This window comes from Lycorma delicatula, chromosome 11 (genome assembly GCF_047948215.1).
Source record: "Lycorma delicatula isolate Av1 chromosome 11, ASM4794821v1, whole genome shotgun sequence".
NCBI lineage: Eukaryota > Metazoa > Arthropoda > Insecta > Hemiptera > Fulgoridae > Lycorma > Lycorma delicatula.
In genome coordinates this window covers 16,574,545-16,589,800 of record NC_134465.1, presented here as the reverse complement: position 1 = coordinate 16,589,800, position 15,256 = coordinate 16,574,545, and the positions used below count along the sequence as shown (strand labels likewise).

Below are 15,256 nucleotides of genomic sequence, written 5' to 3'. Positions count from 1 at the left end.
ATAGGTGTAATTTGACAGTCGATCCGCTTTTTTATCACGGGAATCTTGCCGTCTTGTGACCGTATCTGGAAACTTTTTATTTTTTTATTCGCAGTATTATAAGTATAATTTATAGCTTTTATTATTTACACGATAAAGGTAACGGACCTTTCATTCTTCATAATACACAGTTCGAGATTATTTTATTTTACATCTTTGCTATGGTAAACGGTATTTGTTGAAATAATTTTTAAAGTAATAAACCTACTCAAAAATAGATCAGAAGTAAAAAAATACTCAAACTGTATAAACACTTCGATCGTTAACCGATCATCGTCAGTAGATAAATAATGAAGTAATGCAAACAATATAAATTAAAAACAAAAGAAAAAAATTATGACAATGAAGAAGTAATAATTAATCAAAAGAGATTAATTTCCAATATTTCTAGCCGCGTTTAAAAATTAAAAATTAAAACGTCTTATCGAATGTAAATCTACGTAGGGAACGTTTCAGAGTACCATGTTCCGGTGTGCGATCCGAGTTTACGTGTCATCGTTTACGACATTCTACGCTAACATATTTATGATTGAAATTGACTTACATTTTAGTCGAAAACTATTTTTACTTTCACACAAAAGTAAAAGTATTCGTTTTGTATCGATCGATATATGTTTTCAGGTTTTTATTTATTTTTGTACGATTTCCTTATTTACTTATGCTGTTCGTTTATCGATCGAAACGATCACATGGTTTTATATTTCTTTAAATAAATCTATTTATACCGTGATCTTTGAACGCTTTTTTGTTTTCCAATTTATTAAAAAATGCCCATATTCGAAATCATAATTTACGATCGCATTAAAATTGTTATTATCACTATAATTTCTATGTTGAGTACCGTTTACCTTTCTTAAATTCATTCTTTTATCACTTGTTGATGCGTTTCGGATCCATCTAATTAATCACAGAAAGAAACTCTAAGAAAGGTAAACTGTACTCGATATAGAAATTATGATCCCATCTATAAGATAAAACCTACCTTCTGGGTGGAATAAACTCTTGCACACAACAATAAAAATGAATTCCAACAACAATTTTCGGACACATCGGTCAAAATATTTATGTAAAATTTGCATTAAACGGGTTAAAAAAATAAATAAAAAATAAACTTATAAGATTTTATGTAAAACAGAATTAAAATTATAAAACGCAGTTCGCAAACGAAATACGTCATATTTTAACAAAACTGGAGATTAAGACGGTATCTTACCGTTCAGAACTTCCACGTTCCGTTATGGACTGCAGTATAATTATCGATTATAACAGATGGCGAACTGAAGTTTCACGGTGCAGTATTCTTGTATTCTTCCTCTTAATGAATACTTCTCATTAGTAACGACGCAGTCGTCTCGTCTCATCTATTTACAAAAAAAAAAAAGCATTAATAATTGTAATTAGATAACAGCAAATTCTGTCCATCTTGATTTTCTAATACTCAAGTCGGTAAAACATAATCTTTTTATTCTACTTATCTAATTACGAAGCAATTAAATACATAAAAGGGAATAAATAGTAAATAAACCATCATATAACGAAAATAAATGAATATTTACGATTACTTTCTATTAAATTAATAAATAAAAGAATCGAATAAAAGCAGAATTATTGCGATAACCTAACCGAACGATAGGAATTTCTTATTTTCAAAACGCCTAATTATTCGTTAAAACCAAACATTATCGTGTTGCATCCATCTGCGTAGCGCGAAGGTAAATCAGAACCTTGCTGTGTTTCCTTGATGATTACGTAAAACTCAAGTAACGTAAGGCCGATTTATCAAAAGGGTAGATTAATACAAATAATTATAAGCTAAATTTTAACACTTAAAAACCGAGAAATTATCGATTTACAGCTTTATTTTTATATATAACAGTATTTTTTAATCGCTCAATAATCCGGGGCTGCAAAAGTGAAATTTAGGAATTAAAGCGATATTTTATTTTTTTATAATTTAATAGAATCGACTAAACCGTACTGTATATGGTTCGAAATCTAGTAAACTCTAAAACATAGTTTAAAAAAATTATTTAATTTTTAAAAGTAGACGGTCATTTTGATTACAAAAACAATCACCATCAGTGTATGACGTGTAATTAGTAAAAATATATACAAACAATAAACTATCGTTTTAGATGATCTTAAAAGAAAACATGAAATTAGCTTCAAAGCAACTTAACTAATAAAATTTATTTTCAAGATGGCCCTCTACTATTTTATACACGCCTTTAACTGCGATTCCAAATATAAAAATTTTCCTCGTGAAATTTATTCCTATTAAAGAACAGAATAGAGATAGAAGAACAATTGCTAACATGTACAGGAACCAAACAGCAACAGTAGCAATTGAAGAACATAAGAAAGAAGCCGTAATAAGAAAGGGAGTCCGACAAGGGTGTTCCCTGTCTCCGTTACTTTTTAATCTTTACATGGAACTAGCAGTTAATGATGTTAAAGAACAATTTAGATTAGGAGTAACAGTACAAGGTGAAAAGATAAAGATGCTACGATTTGCTGATGATATAGTAATTCTAGCCGAGAATAAAAAGGATTTAGAAGAAACAATGAACGGCATAGATGAAGTTCTACGCAAGAACTATCGCATGAAAATAAACAAGAACAAAACAAAAGTAATGAAATGTAGTAGAAATAACAAAGAGACCGCTGAATGTGAAAATAGGAGGAGAAAATATTACGGAGGTAGAAGAATTTTGTTATTTGGGAAGTAGAATTACTAAAGATGAACGAAGCAGGAGCGATATAAAATGCCGAATAGCACAAGCTAAACGAGCCTTCACTAAGAAATATAACTTGTTTACATCAAAAATTAATTTAAATGTCAGGAAAAGATTTTTGAAAGTGTATGTTTGGAGTGTCGCTTTATATGGAAGTGAAACTTGGACGATCGGAGTATCTGAGAAGAAAAGATTAGAAGCTTTTGAAATGCGGTGCTATAGGAGAATGTTAAAAATCAGATGGGTGGATAAAGTGACAAATGAGGAGGTATTGCGGCAAATAGATGAAGAAAGAAGCGTTTGGAAAAATATAGTTAAAAGAAGAGACAGACTTATAGGCCACATACTGAGGCATCCTGGAATAGTCGCTTTAATTTTGGAAGGACAGATAGAAGGGAAAAATTGTGTAGGCAGGCCACGTTTGGAATATGTAAAACAAATTGTTAGGGATGTAGGATGTAGAGGGTATACTGAAATGAAACGACTAGCACTAGATAGGGAATCTTGGAGAGCTTCATCAAACCAGTCAAATGACTGAAGACAAAAAAAAAAGAACAGAATTTAAGGAAAGGGATGATCATTTAATGTTTACCTGATACAAAACTTTCAGAGCAGATTTTTTTATAAATTTTAAAGGCCTATTAGATATAGGTTTCTAATCGTCCATTCTGAAATGAAGTTTCCTTGACGTTGTTAATAAATTGAGATTGCCAATTAATTATATACGTGTTATTTATTTCAGAAAGTTTAAAAAAAATATATATATAGCAACACGTTAATGTTTTAACTTTGTACATAAATCTTTCTTGTTTATAAATTTTTGTGGCAAATTCACGGTAATAAAAAATACAACCTTTTATATTTTACTAGATCTTTTGTTTAAATGGGGAAACAATTTTCAATATTATAATAAATAATCAGATTCTTTTTCGGAATCCGATAGCTACTCTAAATGTTTTCTTCCAAATCAGTGGGCATTTGGAGGTACTTGCACAGAAATTATAAATATAATCTAACCAAATTTAACCTACTCTCGTTTCACTCGCTAACCTACTTTTTTATTTCTACTCGTCAATTTTATTCAAACACGGGTCTTCCAAATGTACCTGAGAAAGTTCCAATGTAAGCATTTTGCTTAGAATTGTAAATATAATCTAACCAAACTTAGCCTACGCTCGCTAACCTTGACTAGCGAGAGTAGGTAAAGTTTGGTTAGATTATATTTATAGTTTCTCTGTAAATACCTCCAAATACCCAGTCACACACACAGCGAGCGGAGGCTAAGGAAGCTATAGCTCCTACCGAAATTGTCCGGCGACGGGGGGCTTCAGTCCCCATCGCCCGACAAGTATTAAACTTTATCATTCAGGGGTTAAATCTAGTAAACCGGGTCCAAAAAATTCATTTTTACCGTTTCAAATTTTCGTATTGAGATGTATAACATCTCAATAGTATTTTCACAAAATTTGAGATATATCTGTACATAATCATCTCCATAGTCATTAATACCGTTCTATATGCCTTAACCCGCCGTTACTCGATCCTGCAAGAGTAACAACGTTACCCGACGTTTGAGCGCCGCGCTCACTTTGAAGCAATACCAATAAAAATAATCGATTACTGGGGATATCCCGCAAGCCAGAAACGCAACAATTTTTTATCGCGATCCAAACACATGCGTAGGAAGCTAGACGGCATTCCAAGAATTTCGAAAGGTTTCTAAGTTCTTTTGCCAGGTTTAGCTAGTCTAGGAAATGAATGAACAGAATTCTTAGCGATGTATTAAGACGATAAATGTTCTGAATCTGTCGAGGAGATAATCATTAAATTTAAAATGCGATCTAGAAGCGATAGAAGTATTGGATCGCTGAAAAAAAGAATATCTTCCGGTAACATATACTAATGAACGCTCGTTTTCTTCACAATGAAGAGAGTCAAAACGACTGCGCGTAACAAGTCGGGGGATGGAAATCTTCCATAATTCCATAATTTTTAAGGAACTTTGTTAGTTAGTTTGTTAGTTTCTACGTCAGTGTATAGAGATATTACTGTTGAAGTTTTAGATATTATGTCGAGAAAGAAAAATCGACGACTACCTTTCTAATAATTAATAACTTTTATCGAAGTGTAAATGTGTAACTGTGAGGAAGTATAAATGTGGATTAAGAAAATTTATATACTAACATTATGATTCTTATTTGCGTAGCAAATTATGTATTAAATCTAAACATGTGTTTTGTTTTGTATACTCAGTAAAGTATAAAAACTGTTTCAATATAAAATGATTTACATTATTATTAATATTTTATCATCGTCATCAGCCCCCTTAGCCAATCTGAAAAAAAATCCTAACTACGTGTCTGCCACCGGTTTGGAAGAAGATGTTTAAAAAAGTGGCTGTCGGATACCGATAAAGTACCAATAATCACTCGCATTTAATCGACAGAAAAAAATGTTCTAAATAATTTTTGTCATCGTCACTAAGTCAGACACCGATTCATAGTCAAGTTTATAAATATTTGCCTAACTTATAAGTATTGTCAACAATATTAACGATAACGATAGCATCTATCTTGGCAAGATTTTAGAAGATGAACATTTTGAGCTTATTTAGGATGAATTTTCAAAAACATTTTCAAATTTTAAAAATAAAAAACCTTTTTGATATTTCCCTTTTTTCCAACTTGCGGGAACATTTTTATTTTATTTTTTAACTTTCCTTTGCGGGTGAATTTTAGTCGAAGATTTCAGAGGTACGAGAATTAAAGGAATTTTCACACGATAACTTTTTTTTGGGAGGGGGTACTTTTGGTCCAGCGTTCTTTCGGATAACGGATAAGATCCTTATACTAAAGAACGCGGGTATTTTTAAATTTCCGTATAATTATTTCAACATGTTATTATTAAAAATGATGGCTAAAAACAGTTTTTTATGAAAAAATATCAAATCATTCGTCACTGAAAATGTTTGTCGATCCATTTTATTTAATCGATTAAAATGAATTCAAAGCAGTACTCAAGTTTCGAACAACTGAACGATAAACAAATCACTATCGATTAGGAAATAAGGTCGAATCGAGAACTAACAGATTACACGTTCCATCGTAAGACTAATATGTACGATAATCATCAAAGTTAAATTCAGAAACACGTACTTCCCCGATCATGCTGCCATCTAGTAGAATTACATACGATTAAAACTGGAAACCGGTACCGTTCGCTTTAATTTCATCTAAACCCTGACCTATTTGAACTACATCTTGTAACGTAGTCTAATTTAATAATCTGAAAAGAGATTTTCAACAACTTAACAGTTAACTCTTTACTTAACTGTTAGTGTTACTTCGTTTAAAATTGTTTTATCGAAGGAGTGTACAATAAATTTCAAAATTACCAAATTATTTCGTAATCGTCATTCATTAGGCTTATCTTATCAAAATATTTAAAAAATATCGTTGATTATAAAAAGTCAATTCTAAATAACAGAAAAAAATTATCCTTTTAATTTCGCGTGGAAAAAACCAAATCTGAGCTTTCATTACGGTTTACAATCGCATATGTAGCGATTTAATCTCGTAATAAATCATTATAAGATCTATAATCTGAAAGAAAATTCAATAGTTTTTTTTTTTACAAATTATTTCTAATTACGAATTATGCCTTTAAAAAAGTCCTAACGTAAATAAAGAAAATTATCTTTACGTTACCTGATTAGAAATCCTGTTTTTCCGATATTAACAAGAAAATAAAACGGTCGTGGATCTTTTTTAAAACTTTTTCAAACGGACAATCCAATAAATAGTAGGATTCAATACATTTTTTCTTGACAAGTAGAAAATTGCTTATAGCTTAATAATAAAATATATATTATTTTCTATAATACGATCTTTCGTTAGACGCATCTCACGATTTTAAAAAGATAACTTTTTTGCATCAATAATTTGAAACTGGAGATATCCGACCAGTGGCTTGACACTGGTCGGAAATCTAGAATCTAAAACACAGATATATTTTTTTTAACTCCAGACAAGAATTGATAAAATATGAATACCTGAGGTATGAAGCACTTCACGGATATTAAAAATAAGAACGTGTGGCACACGAAAGGGATATTCATGAATCTGTGAAGGAAAAAAAACGTATCTGCTTTTCCTTATTAACACTGATTCTCATACCTCAAAAAAGGAGTGTATAGAAGTAATAACAGCGATAAGATGGTAATTCACTTTGAATCGAAACGAAACTCAAACGGATAAATCCTTTTAAAAATGGTTTCAATGATAAACAGCGTTTAGTTGGGATTTCTAGCATTATCGAACGAAAATCAAATCGTGATGTTAAAACCGATGAAAACGCAGACGATTTCAATGAAAGCCGTGGTTCTAATTATTCAATACCCCATGGATTATTAAATTTTCGTGTTTAACTGTTCATTTTGATAAAATTTTTTCTACGCTGAAATTCCAATCGAATCGTCAGACACATACAATCATGATCGACTAAAGACTTCATAAAAGTTTTTAAATGTCATGAAAAGTTCCATTTCTTACGGAATAGTAACCGTTGACGAGAAATAAGTTATCGGTTTGAATCTCAGAGTGCAGAGAAAATTCATATCCGTGAAGAAAACGTATAATTTTATCGATCGTGTGATATTTTTGAAGCCACTAGATAGATATCTGGTGCAACATTTATCAATTTTGAGCTCGTACGCGGCTGCCGCTTCAGTTCTAGTGATGCTTATACCTGTAGATTGTAACATCCAAGTATCAACAAACAAGAATGTGTCATTAAAAAAATAGTGACCGACGGAAAGGTATCGAAAAATATATCTGGTTCGACCGACAGTTCAAATTTCATTTTCGATGGAGATATATAGCGCAACACTTAGCACCATAAAAGTTACGTCTTCTCAAGCAACATATCGCTGATCGGGTGGATAAAATTCCCATTAACGATAACGATGGTATCTGTTGAATATATAGGGAAATTTTGCCGAGGGTTTTATTAGATTAAAAATTCTGTTTGGATGATTAAATTGATTTAAAATTAATTATTTGGGATGATGAAATAGATTTCAACAAAATCAAATCGTACAGTTTTGTTCCTAAATCAAACGCTAAGCTTGTCATCACTATTAAATAATTACTACTATACCCACAAATATTCTGGTATAAAATGTGTCATCTTTTAGGGCTCCCTTAAAAAATCACAACGACGCTTCGTAATCGGGAAACAGAAATATACCTTTAATTCTTTTATTTCTCCTTATACACAGACAAAACGAATGAAATGGTACGGAAAATTTTTAGCGAGATGCGATATTAGAATTCGGACAAAAAGGGTAAAGTTTAAGTTGTTTTGGGGTAAAGTTTAAGAATGTTGGGTTAGAGATGAAGAGGACGCAATTTCTGGTCGGGGTGTCTTTAAGCCATACTTTATGCCAAATTTTAAATATTGCAGAGCGGTTTGGAAAGAATCTTTGTCAACATATGAACAAACGTGCATCTTTATAATGATTTTTACGAAAACGTAATAATAATAATAATACAATAAAAGTATAAAGACTATAATAATTATCTGAAATATATTTAAAAGAAAGAAAACAATGAAAAACCACTTAAATTGTTTATATAAATCTAAAACTAAATGGCCATTACGATCGCTAAACGATCACCATCAGTAGATACTAAGAAGATATTTCACAAAACAAATATGTGGAGTCATCAACGTAACATGATGTTCAGCCCGGAAAAGACCACGATGATGCTCCTCGATGGCAGTTTGGCAGTGAGTCGGCGAGTCCGTATTTCGACGACAGGCCAGCGTATAAAGTACGTACAGGTTCAAAAGTAGTTCGGGATGTTTCTTCATGAGAAATTTCAATTTAAGGAACACCTTTAATATGTCGTGCGTTCCTTTGTATCGGCCGTGCGGTCAATCCTGATCGGAGGTCTTTATTTCAAAACCATGATTATCCTGTATAAGGGCATGTACGCGGCTATTACGCTATATGCGGCACTTGTTTGGGCGAATAGACTAAAATTTAAAAGCTATCGGGATATTTTATCGATGGCTTAACACCTTATATTGTTAACGGTTACGGGCGGTTATCGTACAATTTCACGGGAGGCGAGCTTGGTGACTGCAGGCGTGAAACCGATTGATTGCGTCAGAGAAGCAACAGCGCTACGTTGCAAAGAAGTCCAGTGAGCTGATTTCAAAGTAAATCCTAGAGATTGAACAACATGGCGATGCCTTGCGGCAGGCCAGATGGGATGAAGCAGAGGGTGGGCGTTGTACGCATGATCTCTTCCGAAATGTTTTTGGTTTGCCGGAGACGCCTCTTGGATACACCCTAATAAGTACGTGGTGCAATTTCTTTCTTTCCGTGGCGCTTTTCGAGACAGACTGCAGAAATTCGACCTGGTAGACTCCGGAATCTGTTCTCAATATGGACAACTAGATGGCGCTTAGCATGAGTTACAACAATGTGCGAAATACGAAGACTATTTGTCGGCTCGATATCATCAGGTCGGCGTTAGATCTACGTGCTACTTGGAGGAAATGGGCCGAATGGGCGGTTGTGGAAACTTTTATAGCTTAACTTGCAAAGGAAAGTAATGCTGAGGGGGTTCAGATTTCCGCTTGGGTTTTTCTGCTTTCTTTTGTTGTGGCTGTTGTTTTTTTTTTGTATTTTGTTTAGTGTCGTTACTTTTATTGTTCTTGTTAGTTATTGTTTTACGCTTTATGTTTTATATTTAGTGTTGTGTACTGAACTCACCTTTGCCTAATTCGGGTAACAGTTTAGTTCCTTCGTTACCGTGTAGTCCATTCATTCTTATTTATGACTCTGCATAAGTTCACGATAGTAGTAGTAGTACACCGATGAAAATGTCACTTTTGGCATTAGCATCGGTGGCATCCCGACTGAGGCTAGAGTGAAAGATATCAATGCCGAGTGAAGATGACCTCCGGTAAAGCCCATAAGATAGATACGAAGGGGATGGCGTAGCGACCGAAACCGTCACATGGAGGGTGTCTTCCCCTACCGGTTCGGCCAAGGAATAATAACAAATATTAATTTAAAAATAAACAATACTCGCAAATCCTTAATGCCAATTTTACGTAAGTATTGTTTATTTATTATTTTGTCGTTTTTTTCACGTAATTAATTAGTTTATAATTATTAATTTCTCAATATCTACGACGATTATTATATAACAATCGAAAGAAGTTAAATTTTAAATAGAACTTTTTTGGGGAATTTGAGCGGTTTTTATCAATTTAAAAAAAAATTGTTATCTTATTTATTAATATATGCCGGTAGTTCGTACAAAGTAAAACGCTCAGAATTATCTTATTTCTCGCTTTACGTTCTATTTTTTTAGCTTCAACAATAAGTCAACTAATCTTAGAAATAGTGTCGACAAAAAATATAAAAATTTAAGTATCCTTTTGGATGTAACTTCAAATTAAATAATATCGACATCGTGCGTAATAATATTTTACATTAGGAACGATGTAAATTATTTTGCGAGAAATAAAAAGCATTCAGTTAATCGTTTAAGAGAGTGTAGTATATTTTAATATTAAACACTTCAGCCTTCTTTTTTTTAAATGATTATTTTAAAGATGTATCACCCACCATCCATCCGCATAAAGTTTTTATTAACGTCGATCGGATCAGTGTAATACTGAATCGTATGAACAATAGGTACTTCGTTAACAGCATGTCAGATCGGTTAACATACGTATTAATAAAGGTATGCGTCGGGTTTGGTTTATAATAATGCGTTGTTACACACAAGCGCGCGGGCGCGTACAGAGAGAAAGATAAGCCGTGGTGAAAGGAAAGGGCGGGAATGTTACACGGTGGTTTTAATACGAAGTTCGAGGTGCGGTACAGAATACGGGAAGGGAGGTAGAAGATGCGAGGTGGTGGGGGCAATCGGCAAAGACCTTGGCCATGACCTCTTCCCTGTATGACGTCACTGTACAAAATACACAACACAATGCAACAGCATACAACAACAAACTCGACTACCTTCACTCTTCCGACCCGACATGTTTTATCCGACCTACCCTTTTCTATATTTATTATCTTTCAAACGTAATCGCTAACTAATAAAAAAAACTACACAGCAGCTGTTGCATTTTTCGTAAAAAAAACCAAGATTACAAAAGTTAACGCCCTTAAAAAATCGTAATAATGCTACAATGTATAGTTTGAAAGCGCTATCTACACTTGGATGTACGGTTAAAAAAGGCAATAAAACTATTATTACGGATATAATTGATTACGTGCTCGTAATCGTACAAAATATAACACACATACATATACACTCGCACCAGATTTCGAATATTATGTATAATTTACACGATGATAAGGAAAACGTACAAATAATATTCTTTTGTAATACGGTTACCTCTTTTAATTCGTAATAACAGTACTGTTCTTAATATTCCGAAATTGTAAGATACGGGAACCCCGACCTACACATAATAACCACCATCTTTGTGTAATGAAACACATAATTTGCTTTAAGGCTAATATAATTTCATTTTATTAGCAGATTTAAAAAAAAAAAATGTTCTTCAGTATTTATTATTTTTGTACCGTTATGGGATCTGTCAAACCTATATATTAACTTACTAGTTAGTATTTCTTTACGTGCTTTTTTACATATTTCTTTTTATTAAAGTTATTTATAATTAGTTATTACTTAGTTTAGAAGAAGGTTATTCGTAAAATGGAGGTTTAAAAACGATAAAACAGGTATACAACGTCATTTACAGATCTGGAGAAGGTATTTAATAATATAAAATGGAAAAAATATATTAAAAATGTTAAGGGAAATTAGACTTGAGATAAAAATAAAGAAGTACTAATACAAACCGTAAAAAATAAATGAAGGAGCAGCGATTTATAAGTAAAATATTAAGAAAGAACATTTATTAAGAAATGATTTAACGAGGAAGTAATCTGTTATATGGTTATTAAATTTCTACTCGCAAGAAGCTAACCGGGAATTGAAAGAAAATGTTTTTCTTGATAATAAGTAACCGACGGAAGAAAATAAAGTTACTAAAGATTGTCGATTACATTTTTGTTTTGGCTGAAACAAAAAATTAGATAACAAAAAAAAATTGTTATCGGCAAATTACTACTAGTAAAGAACTCAACTTTTAAATAAAGACTAAAATAAATACGTATGCTATATATTATTATATATCACTCTCCGGTCGAGAGTTACAAATGAAGGTCTATCTGTCAATATACAATGTTTTTTTTTTGGGAAGCCGGTCACAATAATTAAGAGTTTTAGATTTGTCTCTTAAGTTGTTGCAATCAGGTTATACAATGTGCGGTTTCAAATTTAAATCTTGACGAGTGTTAGGAAAGACGTGTATTTTATATCGCTTTGTTGCGATAACTTACGTATAGTTTTATTGGACCGATTAAATTCCTATATTTCAAATAGAAATCCTTCTTTGAATCCCGGTTACGGCCTCTGAATTCCGAACGGAAGATCGCGTATTTCGTTTAAAATTTATCGCGTTGTGTGCCGTTTTTTAACCGAATCGTGTACTCACTTTTTACCGAGGTACGCGAACAATTTCATGCGTTTCTTGTAAGGATTCAAACACAAATAAGCATCGATTATAGGAAATTTTTCCTCGATCGAATAAGTCATTTTAGATAAACAGAACTGCAAAGAACGAAACTGGTGCGTTGAAGAATTAAAAGTTTACAACTGACGACGAGAGAAGAGTGGCGCTGATAGTAGCAGCGTTATTGCTGACGCTCAAATAACCGCGGTTCAAGTCGAGTTTGTTTTAAGTCGTTCACCCGGGAAAATTTTTGTTAGCCGATTATTTTTTTAACTTTCATAGGATTTTCTTTAAAATTAATAACGAGTTAAACGTACAATATTTTTAATTAACAATAAACATTTAACGTTAATTTGTTTCCGAAATTTCAAGAAATAGATGTAAATCGATTAATTATATTTTAATTAGACTCTAACTTAAATGGAGCAAGAGGAGATTAAGTACTACGTGTGCGTTAACGAGAGTACGTGTACGATCGAGGATTACGAATCATAACTTTTTTTTAACGAAAGTATTTCAAATTTATCGACAAGCAATTCTTGTTATATATACAGATATGACGATATTTTTGTTAAAATTACACCAGAAAATAATTTAAAATGTTAATAGAAAATTAGCATAAGTTAATTGGATAATCTATCAAATCCTGTTCGAATACTCACTCGCAAATATTAGTCAGTTAACAAACGTGAACTAAATCAAGCGGTAAGTCTGCTCGGGCTAACAAACCTAACCGGTTAGATAGAGAGAATTTTTAAAACTAAAACAGAGAAATAGAAATCCAAAATATTAATTTGCCATTCTTTTTAACCGGATTAAAAATGAATATTATCGACTCCAATGTTTTTATTAATTTTTCACTATGTTTTTTAAGGTTTTAGCATCGTTTTCAATAATTTCTTATTTATTTTATTTTTTTTTTTTTTGGAGGAAATGTGTTGTTACTCGCGTTTAAATTTTATCCAAAAAATTAGTGGAAAACTTATATTAACGGAAAAATGACACTTTATTCCCAGAAGATTAGAAGATATTTTTATTATCGTTTCTTAGTACTCAATTGTTACAGTTTTATAATGTAAAACCTGATGCTACTCTGATATTTAAATATTATGTCAATAAAATCTATTAAAAAATTTTCGCCGACTCTATTTAAACATAAAACTATATTTAGAAATGATTTAGGAGTTGAAGTTTTATTTATTTTTTTATGAACGTGTATATACAGCTTAAAAGCCATAAAGATAATTCATATTTCGGTAAATTCAGAAATAGCCTTAGCTCACGGTCAAAAGTAATCTTGCTAAGTTGTTTCGCAGCTTTTTTTTTATGAACGTTAGCTTTTTTGTAGCTCTATTCTATTTTAGATAAATATTTGAATTTTTCGTAACAAATTTCAAAGAATTATAAAATTAATCGGTTTTATTGGTTATACGGCTCCCAAAATCAGCTGTTTAACAGCTGATTTTCGAAGTCGAAGATTCTCAGTTTCAAATTCCAGTAAAGGTGAGTTACTTTCAGAAGGATTTGAATACTAGGCAGTGGAATAGTTTGGCCGGTTAGGGTTCAATTAATAACGCATCTCAGGAACGGTCGGCTTGAGTTTGAACAAGGCTATATCTACTACTTCTCAATATATCACACACACGCGCGCACACACACACACACACACACACACACACACACACACACACACACACACACACACACACACACACACACACTATATATATATATATATATATCAGGTATATATATATATATATATATATATATATATATATATATCAGGTATATATATATATATATATATATATATATATATACCTGATGGCTGAAAAATAACTTACCCCCTTATAACTTTTTTTTATGATTAAGATAACTGGATGCGGTTTACGGCATTCTTCCTTGTACCGAGGTGGTACCTCAACGAACGTATATTTCACTCTTTTTTTTTTTTTTTGAAATTGTAGACCTTTTTTAAAGTAAAAGATAGAATTAATTACAAATGAAAAAGTAATCAAATTATAAAGTTTAATTGAAAGAAGTATTTGAAAATTTTTAAAAATTAACAATTTAAAAATTTTAAATTAACGTAATGATATTTGTAGGCATTTCCTATTTATGCCTATTTCCTAATTTATTATACGTATTTTCTTGTTAATCGTTTTCCGTGAAAATCTAAACAAAAAAATAATTCCGGTATAACATTCAACAATAAAAAGCGTTTGAAATAATTTTAATCGCGCTTTGTGATCACTTCTTTTCAAAACTCGGTCTTCAAACGACTTTCATCGTGTTTTTTTCTTTTTGATTCCAAGATGGCGGATTGTCCACCATCTATGATTTGGTGCTCATATGCCTATTACCGTATTACTAGCGACTAAATCAAATATATTAATTAGAAATAAATAACAGTTAAATATAATAAACTACCTTCGTATTAAAGTTGCAGTTTGTAATAAATAGCTATTTAAACGCACACAAAGAAAAAGAAATTTAAAATTCAACAAAACAGTAACATGTAAGAACACTGCTACACAAACAACTAAACTCATAAGTACGCTTTTGTACACTTCGGCTCCACTCGGCCATCTCCGCGTAGAATCGTTTAGTTCATTACGCTGGCAGTACTCTATCTTACGTTCCCTAATACTAAGAAAAATTTAAAAATATGTGACATCTTGTTTTTATCGTTCGTCGATTAAATTCATTACGATCTATACAACTGTAGTGTTATATCTTTGTCCATAAGTTTTAATGGATAATTAATTTGGATAATAATAATGAAGAAAAAAATTACACTTTCTGTTAACCTATAATATTTTAATTTATAACTAAAATTTTTTCTTTAAAAACCTAATAAAAAA

The 15,256-nt window shown here is 31.7% G+C and overlaps 1 protein-coding gene and 1 long non-coding RNA gene across 2 annotated transcripts in view; one reads left to right on the top strand and one right to left on the bottom strand.

The window, feature by feature from the left end:
- Positions 1-14,922, bottom strand: part of LOC142332168 (uncharacterized) — a 216,153-nt gene extending 201,231 nt beyond the window's left edge. Inside the window, exons 1-2 of the long non-coding RNA XR_012758185.1 lie at positions 14,823-14,922; positions 1,253-1,400 (exon numbers count right to left, since the gene is read on the bottom strand). This is a non-coding gene — a long non-coding RNA (uncharacterized LOC142332168). The remainder of the gene's footprint in view (positions 1-1,252; positions 1,401-14,822) is intronic.
- Positions 1-15,256, top strand: part of LOC142332165 (uncharacterized) — a 305,166-nt gene that overhangs the window by 262,632 nt on the left and 27,278 nt on the right. The window lies entirely within an intron of this gene.